The following is a 24821-nucleotide window of genomic DNA, read 5'->3' as shown; positions in this document are numbered from 1 at the left end:
ATGTGACTTTTTCATCACATTGGTAAGCTCTCACATATTGTGCTCAGTCTATGCACATGCATCCTTTTGTCAAAAATTATATCATTAAAATTTAAAAGAGTTAAATTAGACGCTTTCTATCAAAACCATTATTTCACTCGGAATATATATTTTTAGTTAGAATCCAATGATTTTTAGATTGCAAAATCTTAAATTTTTAGTGTGACAATCATAATTTTAACAATAAATTCAACATTATCATAAAACCTATAGATCACCCCAAATTTCAAGCAACCTGGTTTTTTAAAATTCTGCCCAGATTTAACCAAAAAAATCTGCAAAAAAAACCCAACATTTCCCAAATGAAAATGTCAACTATTTAAAGTAAACTCAAGTAATACAATAATGAGCATGGAGTATTTAAGTTATTTGAAATCACTTCCTGCTGAACTATAATTTGAACAATGAAAATTCATTCCTTAAGGAGCATTCATATCCATCTCAAAGCCAAAGAAAAAGGCCGTAGTCTAACTAGTTGGAGGAATTGTTCAGAAAGTTATGGAAATTCCGGTTATATTTAGAGAAAATCTGGCAAGGATTTTTGTAAATTCAAGTTATAATTATTAAACTTCAAAATTTTAGGCGTTCTAGATGTTTTTGATGGCGCTGAATCCATTTCCACCATCAAAAACACGATTCAAACACTGCTTCTACAAAATTTTTTGAAATTTTTTTACCCGGATTCAGACCACTTTTAGCTGTCAAGGCAATTCCTCCACCTGGTACTTCCACTATGGTTGTTGGGTCTTGATCCGGAACTAGCTACATAGCAACTATAGGATCTTCTGCTCGTTCAACTGGTAGTTAACTAGAATTTTGATCGGCTGCGCTTCCGAGTGCAAGGACCCGACAGGGGGCTCGACTGATAAGGACCTTTAGGTGCTCGACTGTTAAGGAGAGGAGAGGAAGTACGCCTCATCTAAGCCACCCCCCATTTACGATGGGACGGAAGCCAACCATTTACAGAGTTAGCAATCCCAGATGACTCCAACAAAAAAGTCTTACTAGTAGATTGGTTTGAGGGTAACCAACGAAAATTCATTCGTCAAGGAGCATTCATGTCCATCTCAACGCCAAACAAAAAGTCTTACTAGTAGATTGGTTCGAGGGTATTTCTGGAAGGGATTTTTAATTCATAGCGCCATTAAGTCCATTGCTAAAATCAAGAAATATGAGACGTTGAGCATAAAGAAAAATTGAAGCTTTAACATTTGTAAAATCATGATTGATTTATTTTAAAACACAGTGGCTTAAGAGTATCTGCCAACTTTGCGGAAATTATTATATCACAAAAGTTCGATGAAATGCATGAAACATGACATAATAATTTACGGGACTAAGGTAAAAGAGAAATGAGCATTATGCGTTATTGAAGCTACCATCGAAGTCTCTCAGCACCCACTCTGGAAAGAAATCGTGAAGGGCGGGTTACATTTCTGTGAAATTCAAACACTATGATCATAAAAATAGCAAAATTTGTTGATGATGCAATGAAATTCAGTTTCGTGAGTGTGACTCAAATTGATGTCAAGAAGGAAGTCCAAAATCATTGCAACCAACTCCTCCTTTTCTCTATAAACCCATTAGAAACCAATATCTAGCTTAATTGATTACACTTGATTGTATGTGGTAGGAAGAGTGGTTCCATTATTTGCTAGAGCAGTAGCAATAACATCAACTATTGCATGGGTACAATGGAGAGGAGCATTTTTTTTTTCTAAGTAATTTGTGGAGCCATGACCAAGATGCATGTAATGATAGACATAGAGAACATTGAAGTAATGATAACATCAACTATTTTATGGGTACAACGGAGAGGAGTCTTTCTTTTCTAGATAACTTGTGGAGCCATGACCAAGATGCATGTAATGATAGAGATATCGAACATTGAAGTGGAGATCAAAATAGAAACAAATAACAAAACAATAAAAATCTAAGCTAAGAAATTACGAAGGTGAAATCTTGGCATTGGCCAGATGCTAAATAAATGAGGAAATCTAATTTGCATGGGGGGCATAATCAAAGGATAGGCTTATGCATGCTAGGTGGAATTTTCTCCACCTAAACCATTATTGCCTTCGTCCTCCCAAAAATCATCTCACATGAGTTGCTTTGAATGCCTAGAACTAATAACCATCAACCATCCTTGTTCATTATATCTTGAATGCATGGGATCACTTCTCAAGGAGCCACCAAAATGGCACATGACATTATGTAGTAAGGGTAGGTTAATCACATTATTGTTTGCATGATGCTCCAGAATCGCCCCACTCACAGAAATATGTATGCATAGTATCACTATGACATCAATTGCTAAATATATCAATGTTGAAGATATGTAATAAAATAAAAACAAGTTATGCATTCATTGCATTAAAAGTTTGTAACTTTTCATAACTATTGAAGGCAACATCACTGCAATAAATTTTCATTCATCATCATTTCCACTCTCAACATTCCCCCCCTTGTATTCTTATTATGCATTAATTGGTACAATGCCCTCCTCATTTATTTTTATTGTCTATTTTGTCCATCCCACTCTTGGTGACCATACCCATATGAAGCTATTAACATTAATGAAGGTATTTTGTTTTGAACCAACAACCCCATGTGTGTGTGTATGTGTTTACCTTTGACATTATAGTTGGCTAAAACAATTGAACCGCTACTTTGTAAGACTCAGTAGTAGTATCTATATCTTGATAAACACTTCCCTTCGCCCTGCCCATCCATTTCACAAAATCTTATCTAATGATTGTAACATGAGCATGTGTTCCTCTATAATAACGCCCTTTAGATAGAATTGATCTCTAGGCTTGTTTCATAGATGTCCAACATGGAAATCATCAATTTTGGGGAGAATTTCCCTTAAGTGTGCTTCCATAACTTCATGTGATGAATTAACAGATTGGAAGGGTTTTTTGAGCGCGAGCGCTGGGCGTCCTTGATTAGACCTGCTGCGAGCCTCGGCTCCTCTCGAGACCGCCCCCTGCAGGCTCAAAGCCTGCGACCCTACTGTTCACCGATCCTACATCCTGCGGGCCTCCTTGATCCAGATCTGATCGGATCTATCAACTCCGCTTCTGGCTAGAGTGCGGCCTATGTTGTGCTGCCCGTGTGGCGGCTGGCATCAAACCTGATGGAGTCTCAGGGCCTTGATCCGCCCTCCAGTCCTGCTGTAGACGCATTCAATCACCTCCTGGCAGGTCTGCCTTCGAAAACGAGAAACGATGCCTCCAAATTCGTCAAGAAGCTAGATGAAATTCCAGAGATCTCCTTGCCTCCAAAGACTCCCATGCAAGTCGCTTTGTCATTGGCAGATCGGGGTATTATTGGCCAATTCACGGGACTTTGGCCCTCCCCAAAAACTACAGAGCAATGGGTGAACAGGAACTGGGCGCCTCTGATCAGTCAAAGTGTTACCTCTTATTTTCTAGGAAGAGGGTTTTTTCTTTTTGAATTTACCTCCAAAGAAGACAAAGACCTGATCTTTCGAAATGGACCGTATTTCATGGGTCCTCAGGGTCTCTACCTGAACAAATGGACCCCGGATTTTGACCCAGCGGTAGATGTCCCCAAGGCTGTTCCAGTATGGGTTCGTCTACCAAATCTGCCGGTTCACTGTTGGAACTGGGAATCTTTGAAACACATTGGCAACTCCCTAGGGAAATTCATAGATCGGGCAAGCAACAAGGATCAGTACGATTGTGCCAGGATCTGTGTGGAGGTAGATCTAGAGGAAGGTCTACCAGAAGCAATCAAACTCAGAGTCGGTAGCTGGTCCCATGTGCAGATCTTGGATTATGAACAGCTGCCATTCAAATGCAGGAAATGCCACGTGTATGGGCACTTCGCTAGAAACTGCCCGACTAATCCAGAGCCAGAGAAAGGAAACGAAGAGGGATGGAATCAAGTAAAAAGAGCCAGAGCCAACCATAGGGGACAGAAACAGGGTGGACCATCTGGCAAAGGAAACTTTCAGGGTAATGTCCAGAAGCCTCCTACCAAAAAGGTGCAAGAAAACAAATTCATCCTCTTAAGCCAACCGACAGAAGGCACTCCAGAGGTAGAGAACCAAAAGCCAGAATCCTCAAGGAAAAGCTCAACCCCAGCTTCCCCCAGAGAAGTGGAAAACCTCAAAGTCACAGCCCAAGAGGACGAGGAAGAAGCTCCACCGGCCTCTCTCAAAAGACCAAGCCCAAAAGGCATGTTCACGGAAGAAGAAGAAGAAGAGCAGCAAACGGAGGAATCAGAAGAGGAAGGAGAAATAGGAGAATCCCACACCCCGGTAAGAAGATCAACAAGAGGCCGGAAAACAGATAGAGAAAAAAGGGAACAGGAGACTTACAAAGAAAAACTCCAGGGAAGCCAGCCAACCTTGGAAAAAATGCTAGCTTCAAAGCCAAAGATATTGAAAAACCCGCCCCAAGGCTCCAAGGGAGCTCATCTGAAACATAAATAATGAAGGTCATCTCCTGGAACTGCAGAGGGATGGGGAGAAAAATGAAAGAAGAAGCCATCAGAAGCCTAATTAGGACAGAAACCCCAGATCTACTTCTCGTCCAGGAGACAAAACTGGAAGACATAGTCTTCCTCCAAACAAGCAAGAAAGTTTGGAATAAAAGTGAAGCAAGAGCAATCTCCGCCCGGGGCGCCTCAGGAGGAATAGGTACTCTCTGGAACCCCAATAAGTTTACAGTCCTATTAGAGACCAGGGAAACCCATTGGTTGATGCTAAAAATGCAGAATCTGGACACTAAGCTAACGTTCTGCCTCTTCAACGTTTACTCTCCAGTCAACGTTGGGGAAAAAAAGTTTGCTGGGACTCTCTAAGACAGCAAGCAGATCAGACAGATTTGGAGAACATAATAGTTGCTGGCGATTTCAATCTTACCCTTCACCCTTCAGAAAAAAGGGGAGGCAGCATAGTCAGAGATCCGGCCAGAGAATGGGTTGAGGACATAGTGCAAGACTGGGATATGCTGGACATTAAACCCTCCTCAGGTAAGTACTCTTGGACTAATAAAAGATTGGGCCCTGGCCACATTGCCGCCAGGCTAGATAGGTTTATAATTCAAAGCTCCTTTCTGCTGCTAGGATTAGAGCCTAGAATGAATATCCTTGCCAACAGCACCTCTGATCATAAGCCCATTATGTTAGAATTGTTAGCTCATCATGATCTGGGCCCCATTCCATTTAGGTTCAGTCCTCTTTGGGTAAAGGAGAATGATTTCATGCAAATAGTCAAGGAATGTTGGAATTATCCAGTCAATGGTTCGCCATTCTATATTTGGGAGGAAAAACTCAGAAGAATGAAAAGAGTCCTAAAAATATGGGCCAAAACGCTGCCCAGCCCAACCACAACAAGGAAAACCATTAAAGCAGCTCTTATTTCTCACCAAACTGGTATGGAAAACGCAGTACTTACTAAGGACTCAGTAGAACAAGAAACCCATCTACAACAACAATATCACAAGGCCTGTTTAGCTGAAGAAGAGTATTGGAGATTGAAATCTCGGAACCTCTGGCTCAAAGCAGGGGATAGGAACATTGCTTATTTTTCATAAGCAAGCCCAGGCAAGAAAATGCTTCAATACTATCTCAGAAATTAAAGAGGAGGGAGATATCCATAAGGACTTCGAGCATATAAAGAGAGCTGCGTTTACTCACTTTCAGAATTTATATAGTGAAGACAAGGACCCAAGTCATTCTCCGGAGATATTGCATAATATACCCTTTGTAATTTCTCAGCGAATCAATGAATTTCTGGAGACCAAAGTCACAAAAGAGGAGGTGAAAAAGGCGCTCTTCGACATGGATCTGGACAAGGCCCCTGGACCGGATGGTTTCTCAGCTAGATTCCTCCAAACATGCTGGCCAATTATTGAAAAAGATCTTCTCAAAATGGTCCAAAAATCCCAAAACATTCAAAAAATCGGAGGCAGTACAAACTCTGCGTTTTTAGCACTCATACCCAAAGAAAAAGGGGCCAACAACTTCAACAGATTTCGGCCAATCTCTCTATGTAATATAGGGTACAAGTTGATCACCAAAGTAATTGCAAATAGATTGAAGTTTATCCTTCCCAAAATAATCCCAGAGAATCAAGGAGGTTTCATCTATGGGAGGCAGATCGTGGACAACTTTCTTCTGGTCCAGGAAGCAATACATTCGAGCCAACTCCGTAAAGAACAAGGTATGGTGATCAAACTTGATTTAGCAAATGCTTTTGATCGAGTCAATCATAGCTTTCTATTGAATGTCATGTGTAAGCTAGGTTTTGGTACAAACTTCATTAATTAGATCCAGGCCTGCATTTCGGAGCCATGGATAGCTCCTCTTGTTAACGGAAGAGCCACTGACTTCTTTAAAGCCTCGAGAGGACTCAGGCAGGGGTGCCCTCTATCCCCCCTACTCTTTTTCATACAGGCCTCAGCCCTCAGCTTCCTGCTTGATAAAAATTTGCAGGACCAAGAGATCAATGGACTGCGCATTACAAGAGGAACCAAAAATATCAATCATGCTTTATTTGCAGATGACACATTGTTGCTAGGTCTTGCCTCTGTTCCTTCTGCTACAAAGTTTAAAGAGGTGCTGGACGATTTTAGTGAAGCTTCAGGCAGTGTGGTCAACAAAAGCAAGTGCCATATTTTCAGTTGGAACACTTCGCCTAGGCTGCTATCTGACATATCAAGATTCTTGGGTTTCGAAGCTTCCTCCACCTGGTTAACCTTCAAATATCTGGGCCTTCCAATATCTCAAAAGAGACCTACCAGCAAAGATTGGCTTCCTCAGTTAGAAAAGTTCAAGGCAAAGATCCAAGCCTGGGGTTACTCCTGGCTGAATGCTGCAGGCAAAACAGTTCTAATCAAATCAGTTCTCAACAGCTTGCCCTTATTCCAGTTTGTAGGTCTCCTTGCTCCGGCATCTATCCTAAACAAAATGGAGGAATATATAAGGAGATTTTTTTGGAAAGGAGGGAAACAAAATGAAAAAAAAATCCCTCTTGTCAGCTGGGATACCATATCCAAGCCACTATGGGAAGGTGGCCTAAATTTTAAGAACCTTCGTCAACAAAATGTAGCAATGGCTGCAAAAATAGTGTGGAGGATCATCGCCCCCAATCCTGGCTGGGCTCAAAAGGTGATCTGGAAAAAATATTTCAGAGGACCAAGACTAAGATGCTTAAAAAATGTGATCCGCCTAGCTAATTTGACATTCCTCAAAATTTATGACAGAGCCGCACCTCTAATCATCGACCACTCCTTCTGGATTCCAGGCAACAGTAAAAAAAATCAATATCTGGTCTGACAGAATCATGAACAAAGAGCCAATCAAAGCTAGAGCCTCCATTAACTCGCTGCGCTGTTGGATGGACAGAGAAGGAATGAAATCTCTGTGGGATATTTCTTGCTGGAGCAATCTGATTTGGGCAGGCTGGAAGCATCTAAATGTGCCGGACAATCTGAAAGCTGAGTGGAGCACGCTGTTAGACGCCCTCCAAGGACTGGCTCCCACGCATTTGAAGAAGAGAGACGAGATGGGCTGGGGATCAAACACCAAAGGCTATGCAGTTGCTCAGGGGTACGCCAAACTGATTGAGAAACCCCACGTCCCTCAGAATCCAGCCCCGTGGCAAAGCGTTTGGCGTCAGCCCTCATGGCCCAAGGTCGATTTCTTTGCCTGGGCATTCTGTCATGGGAAAATACTAACGTATGACAATCTGCAGAAAAAAGGCTTCCACGGTCCTTCCATGTGCCCACTGTGTAATGAAAGCGTTGAGACTGTAAATCACCTGCTGCTTGAATGTAATTTCTCCAGGCAAATTTGGTCCCAATTCACTCACGAGTTAGATCCAAATTTCGCTGTCCCTGGCTCCTCTTACGATCTTTTCGCTGAATGGTCAAACAGATTCCCAGGTCCTCCCCCCAAAAATCTGATTATCAAGGCAACATGGGCTGTCCTCCCAAAAATCATCTGTTGGCAGCTGTGGATAGAGCGAAACAAAAGAATCTTTAGAGACACAAAGCAGAATCACAAAGCCCTGGAAGCCAAGATAAAAAGCCATATAAAGGAATGCCTAATGGATATAAAAGATGACAGTAACCTCAGACAGCAGGACATAGCATGGGGATCACAGCTTGAACTCCAATTTCAGCCAGCAGTCAAAAAAGTCCCCATCCTCAAAGAATGGCAAATAAGAAAATCTGAGAATGACTTTCAAGAGTGGCTAAAATCGCAAGCAAGGCACTTCCTTTTCTTTGACGGAGCAGCTAAGGGAAATCCGGGCAAAGCAGGTGCAGGAGGTGTTGTCCTAAATCAATCCGGGGAAAAAATTCACTCCTACGCCTGGGGACTAGATTACACTACCAGCATCCAAGCTGAAGCCTTGGCCCTATTCCAAGGTCTCAAGATCCTCAAAGATCTGGACATAAAGGAAGTAATCGTCATAGGTGACTCTCAAGTCATTATAAATGCAATGATTTCCAACACCCCAGTACAGGACCTCAATCTTGCAAGGCTGATTATCAGGATCAAAGATATGGAAAAAAGCTTTCAGGATCTGAAATACTACCACGTGTTAAGAATCCACAATAAAAAGGCGGACATCGAAGCCAATAAAGCTGTCCTTCTTTCTGCTGGGACCAAAAAGAAAGAGGATGAAGAATCATGGGAGCCCATTCCGTAAATAATCTGCTGTCATGTTCTACTGTCTGCTCCTAAACCAATTTGTTTGTATTTTCAAGTGGGGGAAAACTTCTGAAATCAACTCAGTAGGGGTCTACCTTAGGAAGAAAACTGTAAGTTGCAGCTACATTCTCAGCAAAGAAATGCAGCAGGATAAAGAAGCTCAAAGTGTAATCAGAATTTGGCATTTTGCCTAAGATTAATATAAAGCACCATAACCGTTCCTATTAAAAAAAAAAAAAAAAACTTCATGTGATGAATTTATAGGAGGATTATTTCCTATTTTTTACAGCACAAATGGCCAAAAAATAGTTGTTGAGTGCTCAACTCTCAGAAAGGGATTTTTCAAAGAAACTTTTATCAAGTGAAAAAACATATATCTGTTATTCCATGTTTAAATCAAAATACACAAATATTCCAACTTACAAAGAGAATTAATTGTCTCAGAGAGGACTTTTAGTATTTTAGCCAAATTAAAGAAAAAAGATCATGTAGTAGATACTAGTACTTATTAGCAAGATCATACATCAATATGTTAAAAAAATGACTAGAAATACTTAATCTTGTCTTTCATGCGGGGTAAGAATGAGAGACGATTGTCATAACTTGTAAAAAATAACACTAACATTCAACCTTCAAAATATATGCCTCTAGATCTTTGGAAGAGGTTCCTCACCAATAAATTTGTTACAAATCAAAATGCCTTTTTCAAGAGAAATTGTTTCCTTAGAAAACATGTTGGTTAAGTATTTAGTAAATGTGTTCTATATTTACAGACATAAGACTTCTAAAGCTCCATAACTTGACATTGCAAGAAGATAGAAGAATGCTATCTCACTAAGCTTTTCCTTTGAACCAATAAACAATTACTTGGAATCACCAACCACCTACAAGCGTTGAATATTTATCTATGTTAAAAGATAAAACAACCCATATAGATAACAATTCTTTTTGGGTATTTGTAGTAATGCTAGCACGTAATATTAAATGAAAATAATGAACAAGGAAAATATTTTAAGGTATACCATCCCTATAGAGTCATGGAGAACCCTGACAAGCTCCATCAAAGTAACTCCAAGAAATAGAATGAATTAAAAATAGGTGTTCATTGTGGCATGATAAGTTTACATGTAGGTACCTTGTTCATTTCTTTAAAAGAAACTTGGACTTTATGAGCAACCAAACTGGATGTCCCTTTCGTGCCATTAAAAGTAGACCAGTTTTTATAAGGCCAATTCCTTAGAGAATAAAAAGTTCAAAGCTTTTCATATAGTCTCCTAATATATTATCTTGGGATGCCAATATTATTCTCATTGGTCATCAATCCATTTCTTTCAAAATGAAATATATGTTTCTAATCCTTGTTTTATTTTATCCATGGTAGAACATCCTTACCTATATATATAACAATTGATGCAACCCCACTATAAGTCTATGTTGGTATTAGGAAAAGAATGCCACATATTGATAAGAGGTAACCACTTTTTATCTAGGGTTTCCATTATGCAATAAAATCCACATAGTAAAAAGAGTGAACCACTTTTCATCCATAATCAAGCCTTTCTATTACATAATTATCTTAACATCAATGAATTGGAATCAAGGAAATTTTTAAGGGCTAATATTCGTAGGTGGGCTAATTTTCCATTATTTTTCCAAAAAAAGAGTTGTTAATTTCCATTTTTTCTAAAAATAAATTTTCCTTTTATAGTATAAAATTATTTTACCTTAAAAATCACCAAAATTTTATTTAAACGCTATATAAATTTATTAGAAATTTGAATATTTTTACATAGATATTGTTGAACATTTTAAAAAATTTCATATCATGGATAGTAAGATTGGCCAAGGTTTCTAAACTTTAAGACAAATTTTCATCCTTAAAAGTTTTCCTAGTTAGAATTTGAAGAATTTGCATCCTTTGATTTCAATTAATTGGAATTACCATGCAAAGGTGTTGTTCCACAAATATCTTGAAGTCAAAAAAATCATTAATTAAATATGGGATGTAGGAATTATGATTCTCACATGTCTTATAAGTGTCCATAATCTGGCATCACAAAAATAAATCCTTTTACTTTCATTTAGCTCATAATGTTCCATAAGTTCCATATATGTCTTCATGTATGTGTCTTGTGGGGAGGAAATCCGGTTCAACAATGTAGAACACCATCTTTGATGTTAAAATGGATAAAAATGGAAACAACTACTAGATTTTTGTTATCACTCAAACAATTATTCATTTGTAGCAATAACACTAGTGGAAATTTTATTTTTGACCCATAAATGTTTTTATTCTCAACACTTATATTAGGCTCTTTCTTGTCATCTTACTTCTATAAAATAAAATTCATAAGGCTTACATTGCCATAAATCCCCATGTAATAATTCGTTCAATGTTTCCCTTTTGTAAGTTAAATTCCCATATTATCCACCATTGGTTCTTTAACGTTAATTTAAACATTTACCTAATGAAGTCATAGTGAATGTGAATCCATATCCAAAAAGGAAAGCTATAGTGGCCAAAGACCCCAATATTGGGTATATGTGTAAGCATACTAGTCAAAGAAATGAGGAAAGTCATGACATTATTAACCTTTTCCTTCTTAGCCAAAGTTGGTATAGAAGTCTTTGACTTATCCATATTGCTATGCATAATGCTCAAGCTCTTGGACTCTCCTCTGAAGATCATTTGTGGGCATGGTGCATGTTGGAACCTAATGTTATGCTATATCATCACACTTATGGAGCTTCTATAGGTAGTCAGTCGAAGGATTGAATAAAAACTGATAATCAATTGAGTGGTTGACTAGCGGAGTAGTTGATTGAGTGGTTGATGGGTTGGTTGAGTAACTGAATAGAAAATAGTTGGTCAAGTGGTCAACCAATGAGACTGCCAACTAATTGGTTACATGAATTCATTGAACGATCAAGTTGACTTATAGATTTGAATAGTCAACAATAAATGAGTCAACTAGAACATTTAACTAGCCAATGAAGCAGTGAAGACTTCATTGAAATGTTGGAAAAATTCATGCTTGTTTGTGGACTAAATCTCCAACAATTTAAGGAATTTGGTTAGATTTGGACACTAAATAAAGGATCATATGGGTTGAATATGTATGATGACAATGATTATCATGAATAATTATTTTATTTTAATGCATTATGATGTTCTAATTGTTGAGAAATGTAACTAGTATTGGTCCTCATAATTGTGCTTGAGTCACGATGTAATGTATTTGTCATTTTTTTGTTTTATATAAAAAAAATGTATTCTTATGAGCATGGGTTTCATGCTATATGTATTTGTTTCTAGGTCAAGCCTCCATTGAACGCTTTTAGGCTTGTATCTTGAGTCATTGTCATTGTCATTATATTCTAGACCCTTCTTGGGATTTTAGTGTCAAGAAAGAAAAAGGTTTATGTAATAAAGATGTGTCTTGTCCCTTGTCCCTTCTCCACCAAGTCGGATCCTTCAATTGTCTAGTCGGCATCATGAAGGGATTTTTCACCCTTGTAAATTTTATAAATAATAGAATCACTCGACCTATTGTGGCTATCATCCAATAAGGAACTCAATCTGCAATCAAAAGCCAAGAAAAAGGATGCGAAGGTTAAGAAAGGAAAAAGTAAATCCAACAAAGAATAATAAGAAGTCTATCAAGCTAAGAGAACCAAAATTTTTATGTCTTTCTATCACACGCACAAGGAATTTTAAGCTAGTTGTAGGGGCCAAGGACAAAGGACAAATTTAAAAAATTGTCAAGAGGAGGAGTCAGGATTCTAATTGACTTCAAGAAGTTGTGTTGAAGGCTGACTTAGTGGATGAAGGAAGTCTTTGTCTTGGTGTAGGGTTAAGGTTGTCTCATTTGATTTTATTCTAAAGAAGAGAAGAAGAATTTATGGGTTTTCCACTGGAAGAGGGGTTTTTCCCTGGCTGAGTGCCTACATCTTGTGTTCTCTTTTGTGTTTGTGATCTTCATTATTTTTCATTTGTCTTGATGAGAAGAATATAATACTCGAAAAGGAGAACTAATAAGAAACTTCACGAGAAAATGTCAAAGAAAGAGAAATAAAAATAATAAAAACCCTAACTATGTTGCACTAAAGGATTTCTCAACATGGTATCGGAACTAAGGTCAGTGGCATAAGAGGCAACTACAAGATCAATGTTAGTTGTAAAAACACGAATTTCAAGCCTTACCCTCAAAGCTAAGCTACCTAGAAGAACAAAATTGAAATAGCTCAATTATGGGCTTAATTATAAGTCAATACATCAACATATTAAGATTAAAGCCTAAGATGGAAGAAAAAATAAGTAAAGGGAGACATGAAGCATCAATTGGAGATATGAAGATCTAGATCATAAGCTCCTTCAAGGTCGAGTTTTTTGTAAGGGAAAGCAAGGTCTTGAGCATAGATTTAAGGTACAAAATCACTTCTAAAATCCAAGGGACATGTGTCATCTCAGAAATCCAAAGTGACTGAATTCTAGAAGATAGTCCTTGTAAACCAACAAAAGGTTCAAGTATTAAAAGTCTAAGACTGAGTTATTAGAAATATTGTAGTCCTGTTATAAAGCTATTGTCACGTCAAAATTAAAGGAGCCGAGACACCTATGGAAGGACGAGACTTTGTGCATATATATAAGGTCCAAGCCTTAATAATGACATACAATCCGACTTGGGCGAATCACAATGCCTGACTTAATAAAGCATGTTTTGAAGTCTAATTCATAAGGACACAATCTCAATCTTCAAGGAAGAAGGACATAATCTTAGTCTTAGCATATTCTACATTTTACTTCAACTAAAAGTCAAGAATGAGCAGTAGAATTGTCTTTAGAAAAGAAAGCGAAGAAATGATTAGGTAAATAGCCTATCATTGAAGAAAGAAAGAATTTATTGAGAAATCCTATCACTGAGAATGTAAGTGAAAAGAACTTGTTCAATTTTGTCTTGCATTACTTGTGGAAGAACTCTTAAAAAGGCTAGGTAAGTATTGTTGTTGTTCTTTATGTCTCAATCATCTAACAATATGTCTTCAGTTTGCAAGGAGAGAAATAAATTCAATAAAAAGACAGAGGTATGTTAATTTTGAGGTATGTATAACATGTTCATTTGCTAAGAATCTAATGTCTTAGGATTTTATCACTTAAGGTCTGCAATATCTCTTTATATCCAGGAATTGTAAACCCTATCTAATACATATGAAAATCACATTTTGTTGATTCCCTCTTAGTATTATTATCTCATAATGTCTAGGGTTTGTAAGTAGTATGAAAATCCTTGGCAAGAATGAAATTAAGTGATGTCTAGATTTTGTGACTCAAATCCATAGGAATTCATTCTCTAAAAGGTATTTAAAACCCAAGATAATCATCATGTTATTGTATTTGTATATTCTGCTTGTATTTGTCAATAAATATTGTAGGTATATATCAAGAATGGTGACTTGGTAAATCGAATTATATCCTTGGACGCTCTAATAAAAGTTGACTCATATGAAAATGGACCATGAAGATGTTGTAATAATTCAAAGGGAGTCCTTAATAAGGAAAACTCTACAAGGTTTGTAAAAGGATCAACTCAAGGTATGTTTAAGACCACAAGATTTGTAGCTAATCTTCTTCATTAAAAGATACAATCATTTTGAAATTTGCTTTGTATTATTAACTCTGTCATGTCTAGGGTTTTGAATCATAAAGATTCTTGTTAAGGTTATTAATCTCTAGATTAATTCAACCCTTTTTCATGCTCTCTCTTTCACTTTTTTAAAACCTTAATCTTTAGGGTTCACTATAAAACCCTAGCCTTTTTTTGATATTTAGGGTTTGTTGATATGAAACCCTAGTTTCTTATGGTTTTTTTATTGATGTCTAAGATATATGATGAAAAGCTAGATCTTTACGGTTTGATGAAATAGGGTGTATGAAAAAACTCTTCTAATAGTTAATGTAAAAGCCTAGGAATTAAATCCTAGGTGCATGTGTTTTTCATTTGGTTGAAACCCTAGCTTGGTCAAGCTCTTGTAACTTTAAAGTTGTAATGCATGACAAAACCCTAGTAGAAATTGAGATATGTTTATAGGGCATGATAATAAAACCCTAGATGTAATAATGCTTTCACTATGATTGAAATAAATTGTTGATATCTAAAGTTTAGTTTTTATAGAAGAATCTAGAGTTTGTGACAAAAACCTAACATAGTATGTTGTGAAAGTCTAGGGCATGAAAGGTGTATCCTTTGTTGTCTGTAAACCTAACTAGGTTTAGGTTTTGATATCTAAAATATGATTTATTATTCTCCCATTAAGATGATATGCTAACCTTATATTGATAAAGTTGACTTCATGCTCTATATTTGTACTTGGTTGAACTTGTTGTTGAAGATTTGCAAGTACATAGTATTGAAGATGTTGAAGATGCTTACCTACCTCATACTTGATGATGACTTGATGATGATCTTGAGCATGATAGAAAGAGACATTTGTAAGAACCTTTATGTATACAATGTTGATGACATTTTTGTCAAGTGGGGATAGAAGGAATGATGTTCCAGAAATTTGAAGTTCTCCGATGATATGATGATAGATCGTGTGTGGCTGAGTTGTTGATGGACTTATCTCCTAGTAGAAAATAAGCTTGGAGAAGAAGGTATATATCTCTCCAATTCAAAGGGAGGACATGTTGTGACAACTATAATGAAGACTATGAAGATATACTGAAAATCAAAGAAAGGATAAAGCACTACAAATGGTTATTCTAAGTTGTATTCTTGATAAATAAAGTTGTGATTGATGAAGTTGTGAACAATAATTTGATGTTTTGGAAAGTGATTTGGTTGAGTTTGGTGTTACCGGAGAAATTAAAGAAGGAATATTCCATTCAAATGTGTTTGGATATTGTGATAATGAAAGCAACATCAAAATAATTGAAGACCCCACAAATTATGCTTGCATATAAGAACATGTACATTGGAATTTTAGATGCTAATTGGGGTCATGAAGCTACAATACATGCCAACAGATGAAAAAGTAGCTGATGTGTTGACAAAATATCTTTCCCATAAGAAGTTGGTTTTAGGAGCATTCTCGAATTGGTGGATGTGTTGATCTCTTCATGAAAAGTTGGTGTATTGATAAATGCCCCTGATTTGGTTGAGAGAGAGAGATGAAGTATCATAAAACTGCGTATATGATGGTACTTGGGAGGACATTGTGGCCTATTTAAGTATTGATATCTCAGTAGATGTCTAGATATCAGAGGGAGGGTATCAGTTGGAGCTCCAGTTTGGTGTTGATACTTGGATCCTTATCAGGTTTAGTGTCAGGGCATGGAGGCCTAGATGGTATCATGTTGAATGGATACCAGGGTTATAGCCTGATGGTACTGTTACACAACATTTCATCATTGTCCCTTTCCTCCCCATTCCTTGATCCTAGAGGATCTCTACAGTGAACCCTACATTCTTCCCATTCATGAAGAAACTCCCATTGTGTCCCTCTTCATGAGCAGAACAATTCCCTTTTGCACCATTTCCCTAAATCTTCTATTTTTCCTAGTTTACAAGACCGGCGCTAATGACCCTTGTCCTCCTCGCACTGATATGCAGGGATTAACACTATCCCTAGCGCTAAACGGAGTGACTGAGCTTTGTTTCATCGCGCCGATCCTCTTTTGGAAAGCTATTTAAATAAGGAGCCGAAGCTTCCATCTCTAGAAGCTTCGTAACAAAAGTCTGGTAAATGGTTGAGCCGGATGGAGTCAAGGATGTCAGTTTGGGCTCCTTTCCCTATAAGTATGGAACTAACTCAAGAGATAATACCTTCTCCCATGAGAAGAGGAACCATCTCCCATCCATTCATGCTATATAAACCTCCATTTTTCCCAAGCACAAGTTAGTGTTAATGTTGGTGTGCTAGTGCTAATTAAGTTTGGAGTGAACATCAAGCTATTCATAGTTGTAGCTCCCTATTTGTGTGTGAGGGAGAAGTGTGAATTTGGTTTAGTGTGAAGCCTAAAGGGAAGAGACTTAAAACTATTATTGTTGAGGCCATCATGGAATGCTAACGGAAGTGTGTTGGAACCTGGTTTTGTCGGAGGAGAACAACAACGTCAAGACAATGGTTGTAATCTCTTCTTGATTTAATATATATGCAACTATCGATTACTTTCCTACATAATGTTCCATCTCACATGTTTATGGATTAATGCTTATTGACTTGTTAAGTAGGTTGAATTACAATTTGTCTATTATCACGGTTTTTTTTTGCTATTGTTTACTTGTTTTAGGTGTTCAAAGAAGGAAACGGAAATAGCTGGAGCGAGCAAGCAAGGTCATCACCAAACGAGATAAGAGTACTAAGAGGTAGGCCTTCTTAATTGGTTCTAACCTAAGTAAATCTTCCATAGAATGTATCGGTTGTGGCTAGACCCATTATCAAGCTAGAGGAATTATTTGTTTCCGCAGACATAATTTTACTTCACCACAAATTGGTGACTTCGTTGGGGATCCAATCCTTCTGTTTGTTTGCTTGGAATTTCATGGTTTTGTGTGAACTTTTCTAGTTTCAGCATTTCCCTTTAGTTATGTTTGCTTTCCTTTGCTTGCTGCTTTGGGTTTGAAATTCATAGTAGGAATTCTGGTCCCAACTTTTCAAAAATTTTATTTTTTTCTTTGCATCCTCGGTTAGCGTGCTTAATTCATTGACAGTCGCGCTGATCAGCGTGAGATGTTGAGAAACAGTCACTCCGACCTCATTCTAGCGCTTGTTATTAGTTAGGCAGTCGTGCCGATGCATGTAAGTGAAGATTAGGGTTTACCCCATATCTTGGCCAGTGTGTTTTTCTCTCATGATTTCGACCCTATAAACTTTTTAGATCGTCTTCTCCTTGACTAGAAAGATTCTTTTCATTTGGTTTGTTTTCTTGTTGATTTGTCATCTTTTTGCTTGATTTCTTCGGTCATTGGATGGTTAGTGGCACTAGGGCATCTAGATTTTCATCCACTTAGCTGATTGTGAACTCAGTGAGTCAAGTTGTTGGTGCATTTACTACTTGCATTTCATTTATGATCCTTCTATGGCTTTGACCTCCATTACACAAGTTTGAAATTGTTTTGTTTGCTTGTCTAAACTTCTCTTTTTCGGCATAGATTATATTGCTTGTATTGTTTTTGGAAAATTCGTCATGACATTAGTTTGAAAGAGATTCTCTCTTAGTGTTTTTCATTTGCTTGAGAATCGATTGTCTCGAAAACTTTTTCATTGAAGTGTTTTATGAGAAATTCATTTTGTCATTTCATGAAAAATACAAAATTCTAGTTTGCTGCATCAATATGTTACAGTAGTTAGCATCATTGAAGGCTAGGATTGCATTGGCATTTGAAAAAAAAAAACTCTTTGCTATTGAAAGGACTGTTAGAGTGTACTTGTTAGGAAATTAGGAATTGGAATGTATTTTTCATTAGTCTATTTTCTCGAAAAGTGAAGTAGTGAAAAATCATTTTGCTTTTGGTTGCTTGGTTGTTTGCGTTTGGTTGTGTTTTCTACCCTCTCAAGTATAGACAATTCATCGAATTGAAAGGGTCTTGTCTCATTTAGCTGCATTTATGGTTTCTTGAGTCACATCGCTAAGGCCTGAAAACTGAGACATAACTCAAGATAAAATTTAAAATGAACTCAATTAACCTAAGGTGCATTTGAAACCTAACGATCACATCTAGAAGGTCTAGGATAGAGACGTGTTCCAACGCCTTTAAACCTAACAGTTGTCGTTAGCTTCGGCACTAGGCAATGCTAGTACGGATTTGTGCTCCTTGTACCGTCGAGTATATAATGATAGACCCCTCTAGGCTCAAATCCTTTATCCATAGGAAACTAAGTCTTTCGCCTTGCAAACGTGATACATTGAACACAACATTCAAGGAGATTTCGTGCCCGTACTTCTCGGTTCACTGGGAGGTATTCTGCAGTTCACGGTTGCTTGGTAATCCTTTTTACCTAGATCATCCCAGGTAGTCTTTTGATCTTTTTGACTCATTAAACTTAAAAGATCATTCGAGCGCTTGTCCTTTTGAGCTCGTTTCCAATTGAAAGTGACAGAGTCAACTTTGTTTCTTTCTCGACTCTTAAAACATGAAAGAGCACCAGTTTATTTATGCGTCTTAAAAAATTGATTGCCCACGATCTTCTAACATCCTGTTAGTATTTTCTAGACCAAACCATGAGTTTTCCCTAAAGAACATTTTAAAGCCTTGAAGTTTATCTCACTTTTCCTATTAACTAAGATAAGGTCATCGTGGCTGAACCATCTGGTTCACCTAGTTCCTCTTCCTCTCCTTCGTCTAAACAATTGTCTGAGGAGCCTTTTATTGAATTACTAGAGTCACTTGAGGATCGAGGTGTCAAAATCAGAATCATTCTGAGCATTCAACCTTTGTTATATCATCCTCTGCCTACTTCAGATACTAGGTCACTTGCTGATATTGGCCAGGAATCTCTAGACAATCCCATCGAAACTCCTAAGAGTTCGATGACTACTGACAGTAGCTTGGACTAGTTATATATCCTTCGAATCCTTTGTTCGACCCTGTTGTGATATCAACGTAGCGTCTGTACAGTCCGTACGATCAGCCGGGTGTTCCTTTGGAATTATCCCCTCATACATCTTCGATCATTCGTCATCGTTTGTTCCCAACTATGGAACTCGAAGGCGATGCTTCATTTATCTCTTTGGACGAGTCGGAAGTTTCTACTCCACACATTGTCGAGGAGGAAGAACATCAATTTCCTCCTGAAGGTTTCCCCTATACAGGGAGCATTCCCATCAGTGTGTATCGGGATTTACCGCCTAATTATGTGACTTTGGCACAATTGGTCTCAGGTACACCTAGTGCCTCATCACTTTACCATAAACCTGTTTGGGTGTTTGGTGCCATGCCTACTACAAGTCCGTTCATTGCGAATTCGACCTCCCAATAGGATGTTCCCTTAGTCCTGGTGCAACCCACCATTCTGAAGCCTCCTGTATCGTCCGTCCCAGTCACCCATCTGGTTCAACCGATGGCCTCGAAGAATGTTACTGTCAATTCTTCGATCCCTCTAGTAAGTGGATATGATGTACCACCGTCTGGGGGGCAGAATATGAGCATTTTTATGGTGTCAGGCACCACCAATGTGAGTAGCTCATAGGCTCACATGGTTGGCATGAACCAGCCTTCTTCTGGCATTATCCAAAACCTTACTGGTCCTCCTGGATCAAGCAATGTCTAGTACCAACAGGTTCAAAATCCCATTGGTCCGTCTGGGTCAAGAAATTTCCAGTATCAGCAACCTTATGAGGCTCAAGTTCAGTACCAAACTCCTTATGTTCCATATGGTTCTCAAGGAATGGTCAATCTGCCTTACGTCCTTCAATCTGGGCAGTACGTTCAGCCTGACCCATCCACTTTTCAGGGTGGCTATGGCCAGATTCAATTCAGAAAATTTTCGGGAACTGTTTAAGTACCCTTGCAACAATAGGGACAACCTCTGTAGCAACAAGGGAAATATTTGTTGCAGCAAGGGCCGTCCATGAAACAACAAGGGAAGATGATACCGCAACAAGGACAACTACAACAACCATAGGGGAAACCCTTGCAACAGTTGTAGAAAACCATGCAGCCACAGATGCAATATGATCCGCAAAACTCCCAACCTATGTATTTGCAGGGCCAGCTTCTGTAGCCACAGGGACAACCTTTGTAACCGCAAGGTCAATCCTTGCAGCAACAGGGCCAACTTGGGCAGTAGCAACCCTTATATACATATCAACAAGGTCAACCCTTGTAAGGACAAGGCCAGGGTCAAGTCCTGCAGCAGCAGGCCCAAAATCCTAATGTCCTTGGTCAATAGGTACAAAATCATTTTGTCCAAGGGCAATAGGTCCAGAATCCCTATGTCTAAGGGCAGCTAGTGTATAATCCTTATGTCCAAGGACAACAGGTCCAAAATCCTCTTGCTCAGGGGCAACAAGTTCAAAACCCGTATGTTCAGGGACAACAGGTGCAATATCCATATGTCCAAGGTCAATAGGCTCAATAACCTCTTAACCCATATTTTGCTTATCAGCAACCTATGACCGGATAGTTTCAAGGTGTTCAAGGTCAAAATCGTCCCTATCGCCAAGGTAACCTACAATGGGGGAAGAATCAAATGCCATATTGCCAAAATCCCCCACTATGGGGCTAAAATCTTTACCAGCAGGGATGGGCTCCTCCAGTTGGACCCTCTTATTGACCTCCAATGCCTTTTAACACTCAATTTCCATTCTTGGCCACACTAGAGTTGCTAGATGTGTCTCGCCTTACGAATGATCTAATTATTCATTCGCTATACTGGCCTCCAGTTCCATCCAAGATCCCAATCAATTGTCCCAAGTTTGATGGAAAAGCAAAAGAAGATCCTCAAGCCCATGTGATGACATATCACCTCTGGTGCTCTTCAAATTCTTATGTTGATGATTCTTTTCATCTCCGTCTTTTCCAATGAACCCTCACAGGTGCTGTAGCTAAGTGGTACATCGAGCTTCCTATAAGTACTTACCATGACTTCAACTCTTTAGCCATGGATTTCCTCACGAATTTCTAGTTGCCGATTTGTTATGAAATTGGCACCTATTTGCTCAGATCGCTTAAGCAAGATACTATGACACACATCTCTGATCACATCCATGAATGGAGAGGTAGACATCGCTTGATCAAATTCGAGATTGTTGATCAGTTGCTGACCAAATGGTTTACCAAGTCATCCGTCGCTCCAATTGCTCATGATATAGCTATGGGTGGATGCGTTACCGAAGAACAAGTCATTGCACGTGGCTTATACTTAGATCTCACTTATTCTAAGTCTGGCACTTTGTATGAGTTATTACTCGATGCTTCGCGACCATCATCCTATCCCATGGCATCGAAATCATAAGCTACACCTCCTGTTAATGGAGTAATTGCTTCAGTGTCCCAGACCCCTGCCAAATATTCTTCCAAAAAAAAGTCGGTCTCAAACACTCCTTCCAATAGTTCCTCCCAGAATCCACCTAGCCCTAGTAAAACCTCAAAGGTCCACGATGTCTAGTCTACCACAACAGACAAATCCTCGAAAGATAAGAAGAAGGGAAAAGGCAAGGGTGAAGCTGATGCCCCAAAATAGGGTCCTCCTAAGTTGTCTACTAGTGATTCTTCACAATAGAAGCCTAAGTATCCATGCCTCATTTGCAAGGAGGATCACTATACCAAGGATTTTCCCTGACGGTCCGAAGTTAGTCATTTGCTCAAAGGGACCCCAGCTATCTTGAAAGTGTTGTTTCTGTCTCAACAGACTCAAATGGTAGACCAACCTCAATCATCCGCTTGCTCAGGATCACAAGTGTTCATGATGAGTACGCTTATTAATGTGGCTACTAAATCAAAAGATTACAAAATTCCTGGTCCGACAGCTGGGAAAGAGAAAGAAGCCACCCCTTCTTCTTCTGCCCCGAGTTCTAGCCCTCTTCATATCACGCGCCCTAACCCTGATTCCGCTATTCGGCCACCCTCTCAAGGCGTGCTAAGGAAATCCTCGTACAATCCCAACACTCAATCTGCTCAGCACTATAATATTGTTGAGGATTTGGCTTAGGCACCATCAGTTATGTCGGCTCTCGAGGTGCTCCAAAGTTGTCCATCTCAGCGAAAATCCTTGATGTCAGCTATTGGGGGTATTGATCCTACCGATTACAATTTTATATGTTTTGATATAGAGAACCATGTTCCACACCTACCTCATCAGATTGCCTTTCTCATTCAGGTCATCATTAATGAGAAAACCATTCATAGGATTGTCATTAATGAAGGTGCTTCTACCTACATTATGTCAATCACCTGCTGGAAGGAAATTGGTTCTCCTACTTTGAACCAATCCCCTAACACTTTGGAAGCTTTCAACGGGTGCGATTCATGACCCTTCGATGTCTTACCTAACCTTGCCATTACTTTGGAGGGCAAGATAGTACAAGTCGAGGTAGAGATTATTGACGCTAATCTCAATTATAATCTTCTACTCGGATGGAGCTGGACCCATGCCATGCATGCTGTAGCCTCCTCCCCATTCCACATGATTCATTTTCCCCATCAAGGGAAGATCATCAATGTTGACTAGCTATCCTTCTTTGCCTCTTCCTCCTCGGATGGCAATGTTCCGTATGTCAAGAACACTAGTGCTCCTTATGAGAGTGTGGGGGCAGGTCTTTTTAAAGATTCTACCTTGATGGGATTTTTTCTGCTCCCTCCTCATCATGTTGCCTCTGTCAACATGATCTTGGTCATACCTTCACTAGTTCTTCTTGATACCTGGGGCGAGGTTATGCCACTCCGTCCTACTAAAATCAATTACATGGAAATTGTTTCGGCCTCAAGTTCCATATCGTCTGACTTTCCTGTTTCGAGGACTTCTCTCAATATGTATTCTCAATCCACGTGGCTTGGTGTTTTGGCATCTCCTGACCCCTTAGACAAGACTCTTCTTGCTGACAAGAGTATCATGGAAGTACTGTCTCTTGAGGAACCACCTTGGAACGATACTCATCATCGTTCCTCGTTCCTGCCTCGCTCGATGGTCATGTCTATATGTCTTAAGAGGTTCTCTTCTCCACTGCCTATTGACGTGTCAGTTTATCCTGACGTGATCAAGATATTCCAACTAAGGGCCCCTTTATCCCTTCATGGATTCAATATTTTTCTCCCTCCCCAAGTTTTTACCAATCACCCATTATTGCAATGGGGTTGCAATCTGACTCGTAACCCTCCTTGCCTAGGGGGCATGGTGGAAACATCTTATATGAGTTCTACTCTATTATTTGGCTGAGTCGATGCTTACTCATCATGTCAACAGTAAAACTTTGGTGTTCATCTGTGTTGATTGATTACCCGAGTCCCAGCATGGACTCTCTCAAAAAGTACTATGCTTAGGTCATCTTGGATGGTTACTTGTGTACATTAGTGTGTTGTTTATTTTTGTGCAGTGTGGTTTGGTGTGTTAGTTTTCAAACAGCTTTCCTGTTTACTATGTTTTCCCTACTTTGCAGATGTTTGTGACTCCTCACATCATTTTCGCTGATGGTGCTTTCCGTAATACCCCGAATCTATCCTCCGCGATGTGGGCCATTTATAACCCTGATGGTGAGTTGATTGATCTTCAAGGTATTTGTTTAGGTCGCACAATTAATAATATTGTTGAATACAACACAGTCATCGAATTGTTTTCAGAAGCCATTTCTCTTGAAATTCGAGAGTTGGTTGTCAACCTAGATTCATAGTTTGTTGTCCTTCAACTCAACGAGCAATATTCCATCAGAAACCCTCAGATATTGAGAATGTATCTACGTATTTGTCTACTGGAAAGGCATTTTGATTACATTACATATCATCATATTCCTAGACATATGAATACATTGACAGATGCATTAGCTAATTTTGTGTTGGATAGACATTTACAAAACATGTGAAAGGAAAAACAAATCATTTGTACCATAGTAAGCAAGAAAATACAACATATATATCTATCTATCTATATATATATATATATATATATATATATATATATATATATATATCTGGTGATAATGTTTCATACATCAAAACCCCATAAAATAATATGTGTGTTCAAATAACATTGGTGGCTCGCAAGCGTCATATATCCGTGGCATGCAGGCCTCAAAAATGTAAAACGCTGGACCTAGGAACTAATCAGCATGGTGATCATGATAGCATGAAACTGCTCGTGCAACATGAGTAAGAAATTGGTGGATCTGGTCCGATACTCCCACCATGTGTCTCTGGTACTGGCGAGGGATGTCTCCCACTCGAGCATACTCTAGGATACCACAAGTCAACCCCTAAAGGATCCTCGTGATCCCCTCTTCGTTGTCACTCCCCTCCTGGTAAGGAGTGACATCAAATTGGCGGGCGATGCGCCTAGCTATTGGGGACATCTCGACAGGACACTCTAGTCCAACATCTGCATTGATAAAACAAAATGTTATAAACACATATATATCAAAAACAACTAAAAAATCA

Source organism: Pinus tabuliformis, chromosome 4_1 (genome assembly GCF_031772625.1).
Source record: "Pinus tabuliformis cultivar Carrire ecotype Pingquan chromosome 4_1, CPIR1, whole genome shotgun sequence".
Taxonomy (NCBI): Eukaryota; Viridiplantae; Streptophyta; class Pinopsida; order Pinales; family Pinaceae; genus Pinus; species Pinus tabuliformis.
The sequence above is the reverse complement of the archived record's forward strand: the minus strand, read 5'-3'. Positions refer to the sequence as shown.